This window comes from Malaclemys terrapin, chromosome 6 (genome assembly GCF_027887155.1).
Source record: "Malaclemys terrapin pileata isolate rMalTer1 chromosome 6, rMalTer1.hap1, whole genome shotgun sequence".
NCBI classification, from domain to species: domain Eukaryota; kingdom Metazoa; phylum Chordata; order Testudines; family Emydidae; genus Malaclemys; species Malaclemys terrapin.
The window spans coordinates 95305601-95328053 of NC_071510.1; the positions used below are offsets into that span (position 1 = coordinate 95305601).

The following is a 22453-nucleotide window of genomic DNA, read 5'->3' on the forward strand; positions in this document are numbered from 1 at the left end:
GACCAAAGCTGAGACCAAAAAACTAGCTCCTGACAACCCATTAGTATGCACAGAATCACAGGAGTTAAAAAATAAAAATGTGACTGCTAATTATGCAGGAGAGAACAGGAGATGTGCAATCTGGCAAACTTTCTTGGCTTAGAGGGGTTTCATAGCAGTTCCAGTTTTGTGGTCCTTTCACTGAAAGGATATTACCTGGATGTACTGTATATAGTCAAGATAAACGTATGTTTCTGAGAGCTTTTTTGTAGTCTTCTATTGAGTTCCTGAAATAGGCTCAGAGCCTCCTGACCAGCTTTTCTGATGCCCTCAGTTGACAGGGAATGGATAAGCTAGTCATCCAAATAAAATGGAGAGGATTTCATCATTAGCACCACCATCAGATCGGCAATATCAAAGTGTAAGCAACATGAATTGATCATTGTTGGAGAAGCGGAGGTTTTGAGGATATGACTTTGCAAACAGCATGCAAGTCTTCATGAAGTATATTGAGACAGGAAACATTTTATATGGAGACAAGGACCGAAGAATTTTCATCATGAATATTTAGTGTACTACAAATTGGTCAGCTGAGCTTGTAAGGCATACACTCAGCTTGATGGCATGTGTCTCTCTGTAATCGGATAACTTTGAATGTTGCATCATATGAATTCCAAAATTTCAGAGACTATTTAGCCATCAATGGCCAGAACCCTATTGATTTTGGGGGGAACTGAAAGAGGAAAATGAGGCACACATCGAGGCCCCGCCATCTCTTTAGTACAGCCACAACTTCAAGCACCTCTGCAATTACCTGCAGATCAAACTGGGTAATGGCATCCATAATGCCTTTCAGAATGACAATATCCCATCTCATCTCCATGCATTCTCCCAATATAGTTGAACATGTTCAAACCCTGAATAACTTTTCTCCCAGAGAAACAACAATGGTGTGGGTGGAAGAGAGGGCTGTGCACACAGAACCCGTAGCAGGGCGGGAAATGGGGAGCACACAGAACCCCTTGCAGGGGGGAGATTGAGGGACCATGGTATGGGTGTGAAGGTAGGGAGGATAGGGAGCATTTGGCAGGGGGAAAAGAGAATCGGGAGCACACAGAGACCCTACCATGGGAAGAGAATGTGGGAGGGAAGAATGGCAGGCGCACACAACCTCTGGTGAGGGATACTGGGGGATTCTGCTGTGGGAGCAGGGGGTATACTGAGCCCCTAACATGTGGGGGAAAGGGTGAAATAGAGGACTGACACAGAGCCCCTGACATGGAGGGAACAATAGGAAGGAAGGAGGGAAGAATAAATGGGTTTGCACAGAGCCACTGGCATGAGGGGGAGATGGCAGACCCTGGTATGGGAGGAGGGAGAATAGGCAGTACACAGAAGCTCTGGCAGAAGAAATTGTAGGGAGTCCCTGAAATAGAGAGGAAATGGAGGAATGCACAAAGCCCCTGGTGGGTGCAATGGCTAGAGATCCACTTCTTCCAGATACCGCCTCCCGCCCCCACCCCTCTATTTCTGAGAGAAATCAATGGAAGGTGTGGTAAATGGTAGAATAGACCCAGCCAAGCCTTATAAAACATATCCTCCAAGGGAGATTAAAGACAAAGATTCAGCACATAGGATCTTCCATGTTAGATCTTCTACACAGGAAAGCTTTTTCAGAATAACTTGAGTTTTTCTGGCATAAACTCCCTTGCATCCACACACAGTTCTTTTTTTGATTTATTCGGCGTCCTCTCCTGCTTTAATTCATCTTTCTGGAAGCAACATAACTTTGTTCCCGAATGAGTTATACCAGTAAAAAGTTTGTGTGGATACATTCCCATTTCAGATTGATAACACCACTTTAGGCAGTTGTCTTACTGCCAAGCCATACGGCATTGATTTACACATGGACCAACCTGTCTGTTTACCTGTGTGCCTCCACTGCTCAAGGGGTCATCTTGACTAGCTATCACCTCCTTGTTTAAATGCTGGCACACATGTAGGTGCACTCATTTGCAATTTCAGTTTATGACAAGTACACATACCCACAGTCCATCATTGTAGTCAGGCACTATGCTTCCGTGTGGTCCAATCCAGAAATCCAAGACTCCCTTGCCCTCAGGGGGACAAGAGCACGTCCAGTCCCATCTTTATGGGAGCCATCAGAGTGTGACAATCTATGGGCAGCTATGGAGCAAGTGCAGAAGAAGACTCCCGGGACATGGCCTAATGCAACACCCAAGCTAAGGAACTCCAGCAGAATTATGAAAACACAAGGGACAAAAACAAGATCTCTGGTAACACTCCCAGCAACGTGCATAGTACGAGGAGCTGGCCTGACTTTTGTGAGGAAGACCACCACAGAACCCTGCTGTGCAGTGGACAGTTTCAAAGGCACCCAGCTGACCACAGACCCTGCCAAGGAACAGATTTCCCCAAACAGCCACAATCTCTTCAGCACACCTAACTCCAAGCCAGACACTTAGGCAGAGATAGCACTGGAGATGACTTCTGAGAGCCAGGCAGCAGCTCAGCCTGACTATCCTGCAGAGGGGGCCTCAACCATAAGCATTATGTGCTGTATTATAATAAACTGTCTGAATACTGACTGCATAGAGGGATTTAAACAACTTGGTTCCTGATACCACCTGGGAGGTGCTGAGTTGAGGATGAGAGCGGACGCAGGCCTCTTTCCACCTGCTCTCCGTCCCACCCACACTCCCAAATGGCATCAGCTCCAGAAGCTCAGAAGGGTTTCTCTCCCTGTATGTCAAATCCCACAACTGGAATAAGTGTGCCATCCCTCACCCCCTTTCCCATTCTCCATGATGCTCTCTCTCCCTCCTGGCCAATAGCAGGTCTCTCTACCCCCACACCCTGCTCAAGATGGTGGCACCCTGTGGGCTAAAAAATACCAAATATATTGTCTGGTGTGTTTGTTTACTGTCACAGCAGATAGAGAAAAGGCAACAGAAAAAGTAATTTGGCTGACAGTCTGATCAGTGCCCTGAGCTTTTAGCTACCTTTACATTTACAACATGCACTGGATTATGAGGAAAATTGCCCAAATGGGGCTACAGAGATACTCTCAATGCACTGAGCGTATAAGGCATTGGTGACTACACAAGTTACGGAAGCCCATGGTCATTTTCAGTCAGATCCTCAGGATCGTTAAGCCCTTTGCAGCAAAATGGGTTCAGAACACTCATTGAAGAAGTCTACCTCTTTTATAGCGCACTTTGTGCTGATCTGTAGGTGTTATAAAACAGAATTCAAGGCAAAGGCAGTGCTCTATTTTGGCACACCCATTGCAAAGCAACGAGTCCTTGCAGCTGCCCATATAGGTGGCATTTCCCTTCCACTCCTGCACCGGCTGAGGGGCACCATCCTCATAAACAACAGCACTCTCCATCTTCCCAGTTTTCCCACTGCCTTTTTTAACAGAATCTTCTCCATCTCTTGGGGACACCTCACAGGATAACATCCTGCAGTGTAAAGACAGCCTACAGATGTAACATGCAGTTAATAACCTGTCTCTTGGGCGACACACTCCCACCCTCATACCTCCAGCTCTATACACCCAGCATTAGTACAGGGGGCTTGTGTAAGGGGAAATAAGTTGGAAAGTGTCTTACCATCTTCAAGTGCACCCAGAACTGGAAGAGCAGAGGGGAAAGGAATTCTGAAACTGACGGGGGAGTGATATTCTATCACTGTTAGCACGGAGACTAGTATAGAACAGTTACTACTTGTACTGTTTCTCTGTTCTGTTAGCATCTGATACACTGCAGCCCAAACAGGGGCATTATCAGTTGCTCAACAACCAGCAAACCTGTGAGGGAAAAGAAACAGGACAAGGGAGGACTTGTTGCTGATTTTGTCACAGAATTTCAACAGAGACTGAATAAGACAGTGAAGCAAAGATTTTATGCTCCAGGATAAAAATGAAAGAACAGGGATAAATCTAGGGAACACATGGACAGAGAAGAGGACATCCAGGAAAAGATATCAGACATACGGCAGAAACAGACCAACTTACTGGAGAACACTGTTATACTTTGCATGACATGGCTAGGTTGGGGTACTGTACGTGAGCAGTCTGCCAAGAACACAATACTGAGAAACCCCTTTCACTTCCCCCAACTACAAGGACAGGCCTTTCCCATGCCATTCTACCCCCACAAGACAAAAACAACAACTACAAGCCTGTACATTTTTACACATTGTGCCTCCCCTGCCCCAAAGAGGAGTGCACTCAGCAATTTAGGCACGTCTGCCCCATTTCCATTGGTTTAAAATTTGCACTGTGTTCTCTTTATTGTTAAATCAATTTTAAAAAATTGGGGGGGGGGGGCTGGTTTGATTTTTTATTTTATTTTATTTAAAAGCATTGCTGACTAATTTAATTGAGGTACAATTCCCCGTAATAACATGCATTCCTAGTAAAACAGCTTTACAAATCATATAAATTTCCTTCCCTGACTCCGCAGCTACAATGCTGGTCCCCTGACTAGTTGGGAAAATTTGTAGAGGCACCCAGTCTGGCTGTTCAGAAAGCCCTGGAAGTCTCTCCACATGTGCCTCCCAGCTCTCAGTGAAGCTCTCTCAGATGTTGTGCAAAATACAGAAAGCAGTTATAACATGAGACAGATATTTCTCAGAAGTATCCAGCCTTTTTATGAGTCACCTCCCCCTTCCCTTCAGTCTACTAAATGCACACTCCGTTGTCATTCTGCAGCTACTCAGTGTATAGTTAAATAGCTACTTTCTTCTATCCAAGTGTCCACTAAAAGGCTTCATAAGCCAAGGAAGGAGAGTTTGATAAGCAGGGTCTCCCAGGATGACTGAAGGAATCACAACACTATTAATTGTCCACAGTAGTACTGAGAGCATAAGTAAAAATTTTCATTGCCTAAAACTGGTGTGATCCCGGGATCATGGAACTCTCCAGACCACCCCATGTTAATAGCTCAACCTACCATGGTAATCAACTAGATCAGGGGTAGGCAACCTTTCAGAAGTGATGTGCCGAGTCTTCATTTATTCACTTTAATTTAAGGTTTCACGTGCCGGTAATACATTTTAACATATAATATAGACTTATAGAGAGAGACCTTCTAAAAAATAACTAAACTATTGTTGTATGTAAAGTAAACAAGGTTTTCAAAATGTTTAAGAAGCTTCATTTAAAATTAAATTAAAATGCTGATTTTACGCCACCAGCCTGCTCAGCCCACTGCCAGCCTGGGGTTTTGTTCACCTAGGCTGGCAGCGGGCTGAGCAGGGCCTGCGGCCAGGACGCCGGCTGGCAAGGGGCCGGCAGCCGGGACCCCAGACCTGGGGGGGGGGGGGGAAGGTTCAGGGGTCAGGGCAGAGGGCTGGGGGCGTACAGGGCAGAGGGCTGGGTGTGGGGTTCAGGGGTCCGTGCAGAGGGCTGGGTGTGGGGGGGGGGGTTCAGGGGTCAGAGCAGAGGGCTGGGGGGTATGGGAGTGCAGGGAAGAAGGATGGGTGTGGGGGGGTTCAGGGATCAGGACAGAGGGCAGTGGGGGTGTGGGGGGGTTCATGGATCCGGGCAGAAGGCTGGGTGGGGGTCAGGGCAGAGGGCTGGGGTTGTGTGGGGGGGGTTCAGGGCAGAAGGTTGGGTGTGTGGGGGGGGTTCAGGGCAGAGGGCTGGGGTGCTCGGTTTGTGGGGATGCTCCCAGCCCCCTGCCCTGAGTGGCTCATGGCAGGGGGCTGGAAGGGATATGCCCTGTTCCACCCCTTTCCCCAAGGCCCCGTCCCTACCTCTTCTCTGCCTCCTCTATGGAGCAGCGAGAATGCTGCCACTCATCCCCCTCCCCCTCGCAAGGGCCATCAGCTGACCAGCACAGGGAAGGAGAGGAGGGGGGGCAGGAAAGCACCATGCTGGGGGAAGAAGCAGGGGAGGGGGAAAGCTTGGCTGTCGCAGGACCAAGCTTCTGCTTCCTGCCTCCACAGGGGAGAGCAGTGGGCGGGGGGGCTGGGGGCCGGGACCTCGGCAGGCAACAGTGTGCCACTCAAAATCAGCTTGCGTGCCGTGTTTGGCACGCGTGCCGTAGGTTGCCGACCCCTGAACTAGATCTTGCATCATCATAGAGAAATACCTTTTTCTGTTCATGAACTCTGAAGCCTACTTTTCGAGGATGGAGAGGGGTTGCAAAATAAAAGGGGCCCAATGATCTGGATACAATTCAGGAACCCTAACTGTGCAAATCTATCAATCTCCTGTGCACCTTCTTAATACTAGCACAAACCTCCATGACAGCAGCCCTTACAGTTGACCTGCCATCACTGAACTGCTTAGCTACTGACTGACAACAATTGGGGATGGCAAGCTTCTAGATGGCCATGGCCACATGCTTCTCTATACTGAGGGGAATTCTCATGTTGGTGTTCTGCCACTCTAGTGTGTGCTCTACGCAGATCTCTAAGAAAGCAGCCTTCTGTACCCTGAAGTTCTGCGGCTGCTGCTGGTCATCCCAACTCTGAAGCACTATTTTGTCCCACCAATGTTGGTTGGCCAAGCCTAGAAGCAGCACTCCACCAAGTAAAGCCATTCCAGGAAAAGATCATGCAAAAAAGTTAAATGCTCAATTTCATCCTCCTCCGCCAGTAGTATTCACATGGCTTCATGGAGACTATACTTGTAGCTAGCTGTCTCCCAACTCATGCAGCCAGACTGTCATAGAATCATAGAATATTAGGGCTGGAAGAGACCTCAGGAGGTGATCTAATCCAATCCCCTGCTCAAAGCAGGACCAACCCCAACTAACTCATCCCAGCCAGGACTCTGTCAAGCCGGGCCTTAAAAACCTCTAAGGATGAAGATTCCACTGCCTCCCTAGGTAACCCATTCCAGTGCTTCACCACCCTCCTAGTGAAATAATGTTTCCTAATATCCAACTTAGACCTCCCCCAATGCAACTTGAGACCACTGCTCCTTGTTCTGTCATCTGTCACCACTGAGAACAACCTAGCTCCATCCTCTTTGGAACCCCCCCCCCTTCAGGTAGTTGAAGGCTGCTATCAAATACCCTCTCATTCTTCTCTCCTGCAGACTAAATAACCCCAGTTCCCTCAGCCTCTCCTCGTAAGTCATGTGCCCCAGCCCCCTAATCATTTTTGTTGCACTCCGCTGGACTCTCTCCAATTTCTCCACATCCTTTCTGTAGTGGGGGGACCAAAACTGGACGCAATACTCCAGGTGTGGCCTCACCAGTGCCGCATAGAGGGGAATGATCACTTCCCTCGATCTGCTGGCAATGCTCCTACTAATACAGCTCAATATGCCGTTGGCCTTCTTGGCAACAAGGGTACACTGCTGACTCATTTCCAGCTTCTCGTCCACTGTAATCCCCAGGTCCTTTTCTGCAGAACTGCTGCTTAGCCAGTCGGTCCCCAGCCTGTAGCGGTGCATGGGATTCTTCCTTTATAAGTGCAAGACTCTGCACTTGTCCTTGTTGAACTTCATCAGATTTCTTTTGGTCCAATCCTCCCATTTGTCTAGGTCACTCTGGACCCTATCCCTACCCTCCAGCATATCTACCTCTTCCCCCAGCTTAGTGTCATCTGTGAACTTGCTGAGGGTGCAATTCATCCCATCATCCAGATCATTAATAAAGATATTGAACAAAATTGACCCCAGGACTGACCCCTGGGGCACTCCACTTGATACTGGCTGCCAACAAGACATCAAGCCGTTGATCACTACCTGTTGAGCCAGACAATCTAGCCAGCTTTCTATCTACCTTATAGTCCATTCATCCAATCTTGCTGACAAGAATATTGTGGGAAATGGTATCAAAAGCTTTGTTAACGTCAAGATATATCACATCCACCGCTTTCCCAATATCCATAGAGCCTGTTTTCTCATCATAGAAGGCAATCAGGTTGGTCAGGCATGACTTGCCCTTGGTGAATCCATGTTGACTGTTCCTGGTCACCTTCCTCTCCTCCAAGTGCTTCAAAATGGATTCCTTGAGGACCTGTTCCATGATTTTGCCAGGGACTGAAGTGAGGCTGACCGGTCTGTAGTTCCCGGGTTCTCTTTCTTCCCTTTTTTAATGTAGGCACTATATTTGCCTTTTTCCAATCATCCGGGACCTCTCCCGATCGCCCTGATCAGTATCTCTGGAGCACACTGTTTGTATTAATGGTTGTCAATACTGTGGCACTCAGCAGTACTTCCTGCATGTTGCCTTACACAAGTTTAAAAATGGTACTTAATCGCTAAAACTGGATAAATTGTGGGATATCAGGAAAAGAATCATTATTACCTTGATCTCAACTCCCAGAATTCTAGTAGGTTCAGGTGAGTATTCAAAAGAATAGATAGTTTCATCCTAAAGGCTAAGTACATATGTGCAGCTAATTAAATGTGGTCACACATGGAATGGAATACAACAATTATTTAACATTACATAACAGTACACAGTTCTTCAACTAAGTAGTTCACAGGTGTAGCTCCACTGAATCACCACAAGGAAGCTGCAAACATGCATTATCTACTTAAACAGGAATTGGGCTAGTACTTATTGGCAGGGATTGTGCTGCTTTATGATGTGTTTGTATAGTGGCTACCAAAAAATTACTACATAACATTAAATATTCACTATGAAAATGCTATGAGTTCTTTAATGACCAGATAGTCAACCAATTTCTTCTACAGCACACTTTTCCCCTTGTATGTCTTCCATCCAAGACATAGACAAAACCTGTTTAGTTTGGATGTGACCTTGTCAGATCTAAAAGTACAACTGCAAGCTTTAATCCCCCATTAAAAAAGCTAAGCAACTGTCTAATTCAATCTCCTTTTTTATCTAGATATTGTGCATTTACATTCTTCTACCCCACTTTTTTTCTGACTGCATCTCTCGCCTTCCTTAACTTTAATCTCTTTCACATCCTTGCTTCTGCATCGCTGTCCATTCCACCTTTTTATGGCTGTTGGATTTCCTTCCATTTCCCAACATACTGAGAGCCAATCAATGTTGTTTCTTAAATTGTTCAGATACAATTAGATAGTGACACAAGGTCTCCCTCTACACACTGGGCTCAATTCACCTCTGCATCCATGGGGATTACAATTTGCAACCTCTTGCAATGCTTCTGCAAATGCACCTAAGATGAGATTCCAGGAGGTCAGGCATTGGTATCATTGTCACCCTCTGCCAGCCTAGGTCAGCTCTGCTCTCCAGCTAGGGTTCTACAGGAACCATATTAGCACAGGCTGCAAGGAAGATATGCTCCCAGGAACTCTGGCCATGCCCTTCTTTGACCACAATTGTCCAATTTGTGGGCAGTGCCTAACAGACTTTCTCCCCCTCCTTTCCCCTCAGCACAGCCTGCACCTTGCACTGCTCATTCGGACTCTGTACACCTAAGGCCACAGCCTGTGTTTCAACAGTAGAATCCAAGTAAACTGGGACCACTGACTGTGCTGCTTCAATGCTAGCACAAATGGCAAGGGCCCCAAGATTAAGCCTAAATCTGGATAGGCCATGACCAGGCTTTTTGATATGGGAAAGTTTTACCAATTATATGGATATACAAGCGTAGAGTATGTGAGGGAGGGAAATTCAGCATAACCCAAGGTATGAATTCAAACAGGTATGGTTATAGCAGTATAACTCCCCTGTGAAGACACATTTATTGCAGTATGAGTTCGCCTTTTTTGTTTATTTGCATTACACTTCTTCACAAATGACAAACTAAACTAAAAAAAGCTACCCTTATAAAGGGATAGGAATTTCCACACAGGGTTTAAACTGGTATGACTATATCAGTTTAAATTCACATCTTGTGAGATATATTGAAGGTTTTTTTCCTGTGTAGACAAGGTCTAAAATTCATACACAGCCTTCCTTAAGTCTCTCACCATTCCAGCTGGTAAGCTGACTGTCCCTGTTACAGGGACAGGTGCCTCCTGAGCACCAGTCGTCATTCACCGCTGCCCTGCTACAATTTCTCCCCTCTTCAAGGCCCCTTAACTCACAGACAGGTAATTAAAATATCCTCCCCCTCTTTGGGTCCCATTTGTTGAGTCCTTATAAACTGGCCCTCCAGACTTCAACCCCAGTTCATTCACTCTCCCCCTTTAGGTAGGGAGTCCCCAGCCCTTCCTCCCAGAGCAAAGTCCCAATTCAAAGTCTCTCAGGCTTTATGTCAGTACAGGTCTCTAGCAAAAAGTTTTCTGCTCACTATCACAGCTTCCTCAGTCTCAGCGTCTTCTCTGTAAGAGCCTTTTTCACACTCCACAGTTTCTCTATAATTTCCTGAGTTTTCCCCCTTCACTGCAGCCTCCTGCTGCTCTTTATAGGGCAATCACCCTGATCTCCTCCACGAGTAGTTCATTCTGTAATCAGGGTTGGCTATTCCCATGCATTAAGGGATGAGCCACCAGGTTACACCCCACGACAGAGACCTCATTATAGTAGCAGACCATCACTCCTATGTTCCTATAAATAATTTCCCGGGACTATTTGCAGGAGCAGGACTACCTATAGAAAAAAATAGAGACAACACAATCCTAATCTATTTCACTTGTTCTGGCAAGCACCTCTAGGGAAAGTCTGGTGTGAGACAACAGGTACAGTTCTCCACTAGATTTTCATACACAGTTAATGACCTGTAACAATTTGAACTCTTGCAAAAGGATTTTCTTTCAAAACTGGTTTAACTAGTTATCTGTTTTCTTCGTAAAGTGAGTAATATCTGTTTTTGTTTGTAAAGGTGTTATCCCTGCTTGTTGTACAAAGAGTGTTTTGGGGGTTAATTTGCAAGGCTCAATCAGCCATTCTTTACAAATTCTTAAGACTTTTTACCAGTGTTTTAAAATTGGAAAAGAAAATTTATTGAGATTACATTTTCTATTGTCTCAGGGGTACTATTTAATGTTTAGTCCATTTGCCAGTCTAGAATTAGGAGACAACTCAGAAATGAAAAGTTTGTTAGTTAATTAACTTGTGAGACAATATAGGATTACCTTTGTTCATTGGCTGATATTTTAGAACTGCTATCTCTTCCATCTGAAGAGAAGAAAAGTAATAGTCTATAGAACTATGTAACAGGGTGGCCTATCCCTTTAAGGTCCAGTAGGCCTGGATTCAATCAGCCCCACCTATGCTATAATTAATTGCCCCTCAACTTAAGGGAGCTGAACTAATTGGGGTCAGGTGACAGACAAACACCTGGGCCTCATAAAAGGTGTGAGAAAACATCATTTGGAGAAAGAGCCACAGGGAGGAAGTTGGGCTCCTTTGGAAGGCCCTCAAGTACAGTCTAGAATGACTTCAGCAAAATAGCCTGGGAGTCCATGCTCTATCCTAGAGTGGGGAAGACTGAAAGGCAACCTATAGGGGACAAGACTATGATGTCAAGTATCAGGGGGTAGCCGTGTTAGTCTGTATCTACAAAAACAACAAGGAGTCTGGTGGCACCTTAAAGACTAACAGATTTATTGGTTTTTACTCACGAAAGCTTATGCTCTAATAAATCTGTTAGTCTTAAAGACTATGATGGGACTCCAGAGAAGCAGCCTGGGAATCAAGTTCTATCCCAGAGCACAGACACAAACTGAGCCTGGTGGGTGGGTTGAAGAGGAGCCCAGTGGGGCAGAAGAACCATTTATTTGGACTTTAATTACACCAGAAGGTGACTGAACTCAGAGTCACCCAGACAGAGGACTGAGCCATGGAAATCCTTGGGAGACACAAAATATGCTGCTGAGGGGAAACTGAGGTAGGCAGTGCCTGCAATGCCACATTTGACCATGACAGGGGGATACTAGAGGGACGGCATGCCCTATGACAACTCATCTTTAATAAGAAACCATATTTTGTAAGTCTTGAAGGAAAAGCAGTCCTCAAAACTCAATCAATGGGCCATCCAAGAAGGCATTATTAAACTAGGAGTCTATTCCGCATTAGGTCATCCAAGTGCCAGAAGTTTTATCTTTGCCAAAGTAAATGAAAGAAGATCAAGGCAGCCTAGTCCTGGAATGGAGAAGATTGAATTTTCTCACAAACAGTATCCAGCAGACCATAATAAAAGATGACAATACTCATTCCAACTCCATGCCAATCATGATCTGCTTTGTGGCAAAAAAATTAAACATTAGGATTCAATAAATAACACTACCAAAACCAAAAAAGTTATGTCTAGCTTCTAAATATTCCCAGCTAAACTAGCAAGCATGTAGTGTAACATTAAAATAGGTACTACTCAAAATTTATCTGTTTTACAACAAAAAACTGGCAGAAAGTTTTATATCTTTACAATCGCCTCTTGCTCTCTGCAAACACTATTCCATTATATTTTTCTAGTACACAGCTGAATACAGCAGCTGTGAGACTAAGAAATGCCAGTAACCAATTAGGCTGGCATAAACCTTGTCTCGCATATAAAGTGAGATTCAACTTCAAATGCTGAAGCACAATAGGCAAATGAATCTGCAGAGAGTTGTTGAAAGGCATCAGTCCTTGATTCATAGTCCATTTTCTGGAGTCAGAGAATTTAAAAATCTCAAATATAAGAATTTTTATTAAAATGCATTTGGTAGGGTAACGATAGAAAAATAATTAGATAAAGAATATTTTTCTACAACACAGACATCTCCAAAAGAAGGGGGGGAGGGAGAGGGAATGCAGCAGCTGTTCCTGATGCACTAGGATTTCAAACTCAATGTTTCTTCAATTTCTGTTTCCTATAATCACAGGATCGTGATTCACATTACAGCACAACAGCTTCCCAAAAAGTCCCACTGCTACAGATATCAGTCTAACTGAGAAGAATGCCTATATTATCCGTATAAGTAAACTTGTGTTGCACAGCATACAGTTACTTCCCACAAGCTGGAGTACTTATACTACATCTCTCATATCTACACATTGTACATGTCATCTAGATTTAAAATTACTGAAATACAGTTAGCTTAGCTTTTAGCCACATTCTTCCAACACACATACCCTGTGCGTTTCGGACACCCTAGGTATAAAAATGAAGAAAGTCAGCCACACACCCTTCATTTCCCAGAGACAGTATGGAAAGCCTGAAGACAAGTGACAAGGTAAGGCAAGTGCAAACATTCAGAGAAATTTCTTGAAGACTGGATAATAGTGCAGGAGAAAGTTTAGGAATAAGGAGAAATTGCAAAAACCCTTTGGCCAAATTAAACATCCCAACTAACTCCTAAATTCAGTCAGTGATACTGAGTAAGTGTGTGCACTGAATTGTACATAGTTTTTTTTAACCCACATCTGCATTGGATGTTTTTTACCAAGAAACTCCTTGAATCTGCCCTAATTCTGGAGGAAATGACCCCATATGGGACCAACACTTTAGAATCTTTCTAACAGATTTCAGTATATTATGCAAGCTACCCATCAGCATTGAGCCAGCAATGATAGGACGAAAAAATGTCAAAATGGTTTGTTAAGAATAATTACACTATGCTAAGGCATTTTCCCCCCACAGGAGAATTTTAGGCATTTTCCCCACAGAAGAATTGCACACACCCTATGATGCTTATAGATTGGCTCCAATGCTTTCCTTCCTGCTAGAGTTTTCGTAGAGAGTAATGGGAGGATTAGAGAGCAAATGTTATGTTTTGTTGTGTATCATCAGACCTGGAATCTTTGTGTGGAATTGGAATTAACCTGTTCTATTAGTTTTGCATTTGTTACTTGGGGCTGTGTGGTTGTTTGAGAGGTATTCAGAAGCTTCTCCACAGCACAGTGCTTTAAGTCAGGATTTCAAATTGCACGCGGAAAACTGTAAACACAGTGTCCCTTGTAGATCATTAGAACTTCTGTTTTTTTGTTTTTGGTGAAGGGCTGCACTCCTTTTTCCTGGCTTAAGCTTGCTGGGACAGTAAGAAGTAACTTAAAATTAGTATGTGACCTCAAAACCAGCTAACTGTTTGTAATAGTTCCAGGTTAAGGTGGCATGAAAATGGGAATTGCTGGAGGCAATTTTCATGAAAGAAAACAAAGAACTTTAGTGTAATATTTCTGACCTTCCCTCTTAAAGAATGTGGGAGGTGTTACTCTAGTTCAGACCAATGGTCTTTGACAGTGGTCAGCACTAGATGCTTCATAGGAAGTTGCAAGAAAACCTAAAGCAGATGTTTACCTATTCTAGGTAGCTATACAAGTACCTACATAGGCCTCATCACTGGAATATCCATGTGCCTCCCATTCCTTAAAAGATGACAGGGTCGAATTGTGGAATAGTTTGTCAATAGGCAAGAGGTATCCTCACCTCATCAGTCAATGTTGATATAATCAGTCAATTATAACAAGATAATGTTCATGTTAAACATATCTGGCCATGTTATAATCCTCTGAAAATTTCATTTCCACAGTAAAAGTACAATTGTACATTGAAAAAATTCTCCTGAAAAATACTCTGAAAATAGTATATAAAAAAATTATGTTAAAAGAGAGAATATTGAAGTTGTAAAATCAAGCCCACCAAAGTTAGGAAATACCAGAATTATAGTAGACCATGCAACCTTACCTCTGCCCCCATATGCACATTACGATACAGGCTCCAATTAAAATGATGACATTGTTTTCTTCCACAGAACTTGAGCCTCATTCAGTGAGTAGGATAGATACTGCTCCGTGAATTAATCAGCTTTACATAGAGGGCAAGGCTGTTGCATATGAAACACTACCTCATTCACTACTTAAATTGGAAAAAGTATGTTGCTAATAAGGCATGGGTCTGCAGGAAGAGAAAAAACGATCTTGTGGTTAAAGCACTTAAATACCTAGCAAAAGAACTGGGACCTGCCACAGATTTCTTATGTGATTCTGGGCAAAACATTTAAGACCAAAATTTCCACAGATGGCCTCTACTGTGTTTCTATATTTTGGCATCCAGTCTGACACTCCTGGAGCCCAATCTTCTTCAAGTGCTCAGCAGTCACACTAAGTTAAAGTCACTGAGAGTTATGAATCTTCAGCAACTGTGAAAAGTCAGACCCTAAGTGTCACCCAATCACTGAAACACTCAGTAGAGACACTTGCAAATTTTGGCCTTAAATCTGGACCTCAGATCCCCCATCTGTAAAATGATTTTGCCTCCCTGCCTCACATGGGTGTTGTAAATATTAAATGTTTAAATGTCTGTGGGGCGCAGTAACAACACACAATGAGGAGGAGAATAAAAAAAAAATTCAACAGCTGCCTCAATCACTGAGCACCATCTATGCTGTGCACTCAATGAGAGAGGAGTCCTGTAGGGATAAAAAGGCAGTCTCTAATTACATTATATGCAATCATAATGCATATATTACTTTCCTCCCCGTGAAAGATTGCATAGGCAACCCTCTATTCTGACATTTCCTAACTTGCCCTATGCAGTTTATTCCACAGACAAGAACTGAGGCACCAAAACAGGATCAAGCTCTGGAACACCAGCATATCAAGACAGATGCTGAACTACTTTAAGTACTAATGCTGCTGGAGCACCAAGACAGGCACTGAAGCATCAACAAAAGAGCCACAGGTGCCAAAATGGAGGCTGAGCGCCAAGCACACACTGGCACAGAGGCACCGGTAACACCCAAAAACAGTCACTGAAGTGCCAAGGTGAGCGCCAAAGTATAAAACTGCCATAGCTGGAGAGCTAAAGCTCAAGAGAAAGAACTAAGCTCCACTCCATTTCTTGCACTCATGCTACACTTCAGATAAGAACATAGCCCAATCTTGGGAGTACCAGTCATACTAGGTTCAAGCTTGCTACATTGGTGCTCCTCCCCCATAAGGATTACCTGGAACTGTATTCTATTTCTGCTATATGTTCTGTTTGCTTCTCTTACACTTAAGTCTTCCCACATTTCAATCAACTGTTCGGCTGACTTTTCATTTTACAAGTATGTCTATGAATTTCCCAGTACATACAGAACACAAGTTTGCATAGTTTCCTCTTTTACAGAGGCTTTTTGGTTACACACCCCTTTGATGCATGTCTGAGTTTTTAGTTTTCATTTTCTTTTCTTTGAAAACCCTGAGAAATTTTCCTGCTTCAGATTCCTAGACTCCTCTGAGAACCTTTTCTTCCATTTACTCATTTTAAACTAGATCCAATTGCCATCTATCCAGTGACTTCAAATGACACTTCCACAAGTTTTTCATCATTTTGACACAACAGATTTGAGTAGAAAACTGGATCTTCCATTTCAGCTACTAGAACAGGGGTCGACAACCTCTGGCACGCAGCTCGCCAGGGTAAGCACCCTGGCTGGCTGGGCCGGTTTGTTTACCTGCCATGTCCGCAGGTTCGTCTGATCACGGCTTCCACTGGCCGCTGTTCACCGCTCCAGGCCAATGGGGTCTGCGGGAAGCAGCGCAGGCCAAGGGATGTGCTGGGTGCGGCTTCCCGCCACCCCCATTGGCCTGGAGCGGCAAACCGCGGCCAGTGGGAGCTGCAATCAGCCGAACCTGCGGACGTGGCAGGTAAACAAACCAGTCCAGGCCGCCAGGGTGCTTATCCTGGCGAGCCGTGTGCCAGAGGTTGCCGACCCCTGTACTAGAATATAAAGAAATAAACTTTTGCATCAAAAAGTAATTTAATTAATTTTAAATTAGTTGCCCTTCAATTTCAGTATATTTTCTCTACTACTGGTGTTATGAGACAGACAAAACTGAACATCATCTGCCATCATGTTGCCCATTTACTTTGCTTGCGTAAGTCCCGGTCTTCTCTGGACTTACCTAACAAACAGTTTTGTGTCAAATCCCTTCAAAAACTTCTTCAGTTGCTTTTAAAGGTAGAATGCCCCTCTCTAGTGTTAGTTGTCGCATACAATGTTTTGATTAAGATCCTTTTGTTGCTCAGTACAATTTCAACACAGTTATGATATTTAGAAACAAATGTAGAGACACAATCAAATATCTTTCTTTTTCAACCAAACTCCCGGAAGCTGATGACACACATTTTTGTGGTTGTGTAAGAGTTCTGAAATGTCCATAATATGCTTTAAGATGGTGTTGGTCATTACTTCTTTCTCAATAAGTTCTAAATACCCATATGTCAAACATTTAGGATGATCCGACCACTTCTATATTCCCCCGCATTTTATTTTTGTTGCTTGAGCAAATGGCAGAGATCTCCCTGACAGTTTTCTCAACCTTCTTGGATATTAACTTCAACTTTCTTAGATGTTATCTTCAGCAACTTGCACACAACATTCCCCAACTGAAAAGTAACTTGCTAAAGATGCAAAAACTAACAAAGAAATTTTTTTAAGTACATCAGAAAGCCTGCCAAACAGGCACTGGGGCCACTAGACAAAGGTGCTAAAGGAGCACTTAAGGAAGACAAGGCCGACGCAGAGATGCCAAATGAATTCTTTGCATCAGCCTTCACTGCAGATCAGAGTTATTTGGGGGAGGGGGGAGGTCAACAAATCTGAAGTACTGTCACACATTAATGTGTCAATAGAAGAGGTTTTAGAACAAACTGATAAATTAAACAGAAAGAAGTTACTAGACCAGATGGTATTGACCCAGGAATTCTAAGGAACTCAAATATGAAATTACAGAACAACTAACTGTAGTATGAAACCTGTTGCTGAAACAAGCATCTGTACCAGATGACTGGAATGCACCGATTTTTAAAAAGGCTCCAGAGGTGATTCTGGCAATTACAGGCCTCTGAGCCTAACTTCAGTACTGGGCAACATAGTAGAAACAGTACTAAAGAACAGAATCATCAAACAAATAGATGAACATGATTTGTTGGGAAAGAGTCAACACAGCTTTTGTAAAAGGAAGTCATGCCTCACCATCTACTAGAATTCTTTGAGGGTGTCATCAAGCATGTGGATAAGGGCATGTAACACCACTTCCTGCTAGCACCAAGTGTTAGGTCTTGTTTACACTGGCAAGTTTCTGCGCAGTAAAGCAGCTTTCTGCAGTGTAACTCCCGAGGTGTACACACTGCCAAGCCACTTAGTGCACAGAAACTGCGCAGTTGCAGCGCTGTAAAAAACCACCCGACAAGAGGCATACAGCTTTCTGCGCTGCGAGTACAGCACTGTGGTGCCAGTATAGACACCCTGATCGATTACAGCACTGCGATTGGCCCCCGGGAGGTGTCCCACAATGCCTGTTCTTGCCTCTCTGGTCATCGGTTTGAACTCTACTGCCCTGCCCTCAGGTGACCAATCATCATCCCCACCCTGTAAATTCCTTTGGAATTTTGAAAGTCCCCTTCCTGTTTGCTCGGTGATGCGTGCAGTGTTCTCAGCGCATCTTTCCAGGTGGCCATGCCTGCTCCATGCACCAGGTGATCCCCTGCTTGGAGCAATGCCGAGCTGCTGGACCTCATCAGCATTTGGGAAAAGGAGGCTGTCTACTCCCAGCTGTGCTCCAGCCATAGGAATTATGATTCCTAAAGACAGATTTCACGATGCATGACAGAAAGGGGCCATGACCAGGACACACTGCAATGCAGGGTCAAAGTGAAGGAGCTGCGGAACACCTACCACAAGGCATGGGAGGCAAACCGCTGCTCCGGCGCTGCGCCCACGCGCTGCCGGTTCTACAAAGAGATGGACGCGATACTCGGTGGCGACCCCAACTCCACTACGAAGGCCATACTTTGGTGGCTCGTGTGCCAGACTGGACTGAGGCAGGAGAAGGAGATCTTGGACGAGGGTGCGGAGGGGGACCCATATGCAGAGGACAACTCAGAGGTCAGAGATGCATGCAGGCAGGAGCTCTTTTCTACCCCGGAGGAGGCTAGCTGTCGGATCTTGGAGAAGCACAAACAGTAGAGGAGGCCCCTGGTAAGTTGATTTGATTTGGGGACTCGCTGAAGCGAGTTGTTGGGGGCAGAAGGGTTGCAGAAAGCAGGCTTGTGTCTGCATGATGCATGTACCATCACATGCCTAGTCTGAGCAGCGGAACAGGCTGTTGATTTACTCCTCACTTGACGTGAATCTGCCTCAGAGATTGCCAGGAAACTCTCATGGAGATACTGGGCAATCCACTGCCGCAGGTTCTTTGGCAGAGCTGCTTTGTTTCTTGCCCCATTAACGGTAACTTTCCCGGGCCACTCTGCCATCACAGGGGGGAGGAGGAACCATTGCTGCACACAGGCGAGCTGCATAAGGGTCAGGGCGGAAGCCACAGTCTTGGAGAAGACGCTCCCTTGATTCCCTGCTCACCTTCAGCAGCGAGATATCTTCCATAATGAACACACCCTGTGGAAAATATGGGGACAGGAATAATTATCAGGCTTCCCTGCAGTGCTGGCTTTCTCCAAGAGCCACGTGCCCAGTGTACAGTGGGGTCCGGGAACACTGATTTACCCTGCCCCTACGGCTACTCACCATTTTGGGGGTCTTGTGGCTCATGTGTGCCTGTCTGGGATTAGCCAGTTAGTGACAGGTATGTGAATAGTGGCTGTGTTTTAAATCACTGAATCAGTGGTCTGTGTGTTGCAAACAATACTGCTTCTGTAAAATGTTGCGTTTTGGCTTCACAGAGATGATCTTGGGAGCCCAGTCTCCCTCTTTGTTATCGCCAGCTGAATGGCTGCGCAGAATTAGAAAGCAGCCACGAAGAACTAAGGAGGACTTTCTGCGTGACATTATGATGCACTCCACCACCGAGAAACAGGAACTTAAGGAGTGGTGGTACAGCGAGAAGAGGACCAAAAGGAGAACCCGGCACGCCAGAATGAAGCCATGGAGCAGCTCTTAAATATTATGGAGCGCCAAGAGGTCAGGCTCCAGGCAATACTAACACTGCAAACCAAGCAGCTCCGCGCCCGCTCGCCTGCAGCTACTGTTGCAAAACTCTTTCCCATGTGACCCCCAGACACCACCAACAGACTCTGATCAACCTCTTGGCTCCACTCCTCCCTCATCACAGTCCAGCCCTGCGGACTCCCAGTAACCACTGCACTCAACACCCGTCCCTCTACAGTTTAGCCCTGCTGAAGTACAGTACCCACTGCACTGTATTCCAAAGGAGAAGGCTGGATATGATCCCTGGACATACATAAATCTTTAACCGTCCTGGGACCCCACCTCCTCCTGGGACCTTCCCTTCCCCCAGCCCCCTCAGTACTAATGTGTTTTTTTGTTTGACTCTCTTCCAGTTGTTGTTTTTTAATAAAAGAATTGTTTTGGTTTGAAAGCAATCTTTATTCTATTAATTGAAAGCAAACAGACAATTATCTTAAACCTTCATATTGCATTGTCTGCACCAATCGCAATCACCTCCTAGCATTACAAGCACTGCACTCCCAAGCATAGCAACAAATATTAGCGGCTTTCAACTTCAAATCGCTGCCTCAGGACATCCCGGATCCTTATGGCCCCGCGCTGCACCCCGCTAACAGCCCAGGTCTCTGGCTGTTCAAATTCAGCCTTCAGGTGCTGAACCTCAGCAGTCTAGCCCTGAGTGCAGCTTTCACCCTTCACTTCACAAATATTATGGAGCGTACAGCACGCGGCTATAAGCATAGGAATACTGTCATCAGCTAGGTCCAGGTTCCCATATAGGCACCGCCAGCAGGCCTTTAAATGGCCCAAGCACACTCAACAGTCATTCTGCACTTGCTCAGCCTGTTGTTGAACCGCTCCTTGCTGCTGTCAAGGTGTCCCATGTATGGCTTCATAAGCCATGGCATTAAGGGGTAGGCGAGGTCTCCCAGGATCACAATGGGTATTTCAACTTCCCCTACAGTGATCTTCTGGTCAGGGAAGAAAATCCCTGCTTGCAGCTTCCTGAACAGGTCAGTGTTCCGAAAGATGCGTGCGTCATGCATCTTTCTGGACCAGCCTGTGTTAATGTCTGTGAAACGCCCACGGTGATCCACAAGCGCATGGAGAACCATTGAGAAATAACCCTTCCGATTAATGTACTCAGTGGCTAGGTAATCTGATGCCAGAATTGGAATATGCATGCCATCTATCCCCCTCTACATTTAGGAAAGCCCAATTTGTGCCAAGCCATCTACAATGTCACACACGTTGCCCAGAGTCATGGTCTTTCGAAGCAGGATGCAATTAATGCTCCTGCACCCTTTCGTCAACAGGAGTCCAACCATCGACTTTCCCACTTCGAACTTGTTCACAACCGATCAGTAGCAGGCTGGAGTAGACAATTTTCACAGTGCACTCGCCACGCGTTTCTCCAATGGCAGGGCAGCTCTCATTTTAATGTCCTTGCGCCGCAGGGCTGGGGCGAGCTTATCACACAGTGCCATGAATGTGGCTTTCCTCATCCGAAACTTCTGCAGCCACTGCTCGTCATCCCAGACGTGCATGACAATGTGATCCCACCACTCAGTGCTCGTTTCCGAAACCCAAAAGTGGTGTTCTACTGTGGTCAGCACCTCCGTGAATGCCACAAGCAATCTCATGTTGTAGCTAGTATGTGTGGCGAGATCAATGTCGCACTTCTCTTGTCTTTGTATTTTAAGGAATATCTCCATTGCCACTCTTGACGCGTTAGTGAGAGCGAGCAGCATATTGGTCAACAGTGCGGGATCCATTCCTGCAGACCAAAGAGGCAGAGAGTGCAGTACACAAATCATTGAAAGATGCCGCCAACGGCGGACAGAAGCACAGGGATTGCTGGGATGTGAAGCAATGCATCACAGGGCATTGGAACAGGACCCAGGATGCCCCGTGACTCCCTCTGCCTTCCTATAACTCTTAGCAGCAACAGAAGAAGAGATGCGCTGTGGGATAGCTGCCCAGAGTGCACCGCTCTGAATACCACTGCAAGTGCCGCAAATGTGAACACACTATTGCGCAGGCATCTGACAGTGTGAACACACAACAGCGGTTTCCCTTCAGCGCTCTCTGAGCAGCGCTGTAACTGCCAGTGCTGTAACTATGCTAGTGTAGACATACCCTTAGACTGGGTTTTGTACATGGAAGAGCTCAGACTTTCAAACTTCCAACAAAGTTAACACTTACTGAAATCTAATCTTACATTTAGAATCTTTTTGGAGTGTAGCCTTTTAGAATGGTCCTCTTTTGCCATTATTGTTCATAACTGGAAGACTCTCCTTCAGCTAAAGCTGAACATATTTGTCTATATAATGAATTCCATGAACCATCTATCCTGTTCCAAAATTGTTGCTATTGCATACAAGCAAAAATGGTTGACCATGATGGGGTTTCTTTTAAATGTAATCTTAACTCAGTTTCCTGGGTTTGTAATACTTGCTTCTGGGATAGTTTCAAAATCTCTATAATTGTTTTTAACCTTGTATTACTGATGTATACTCTAGACCTTCCTGACACTTTTGCATAGTTTTCCTCTGAGTAAACATTTAAATCATAAACTTGCTAGGAAAAGTAATAAGCCACTTTTTCGTTGGATTTGTGCCTACAGGGCCACTGTCAACCTGTTCAGATACCTTAAAATTAAGGGCTCACAAACCCAAAGACAGGGCCTACATTTTAGCAGCTTTTCGCTTG

The 22453-nt window shown here is 45.1% G+C and overlaps 1 protein-coding gene across 5 annotated transcripts in view; it reads right to left on the minus strand.

Annotated features, from left to right (window-relative positions):
- KIF2A (kinesin family member 2A) overlaps positions 1-22453 on the minus strand; it is an 86356-nt gene that overhangs the window by 53998 nt on the left and 9905 nt on the right. The window lies entirely within an intron of this gene.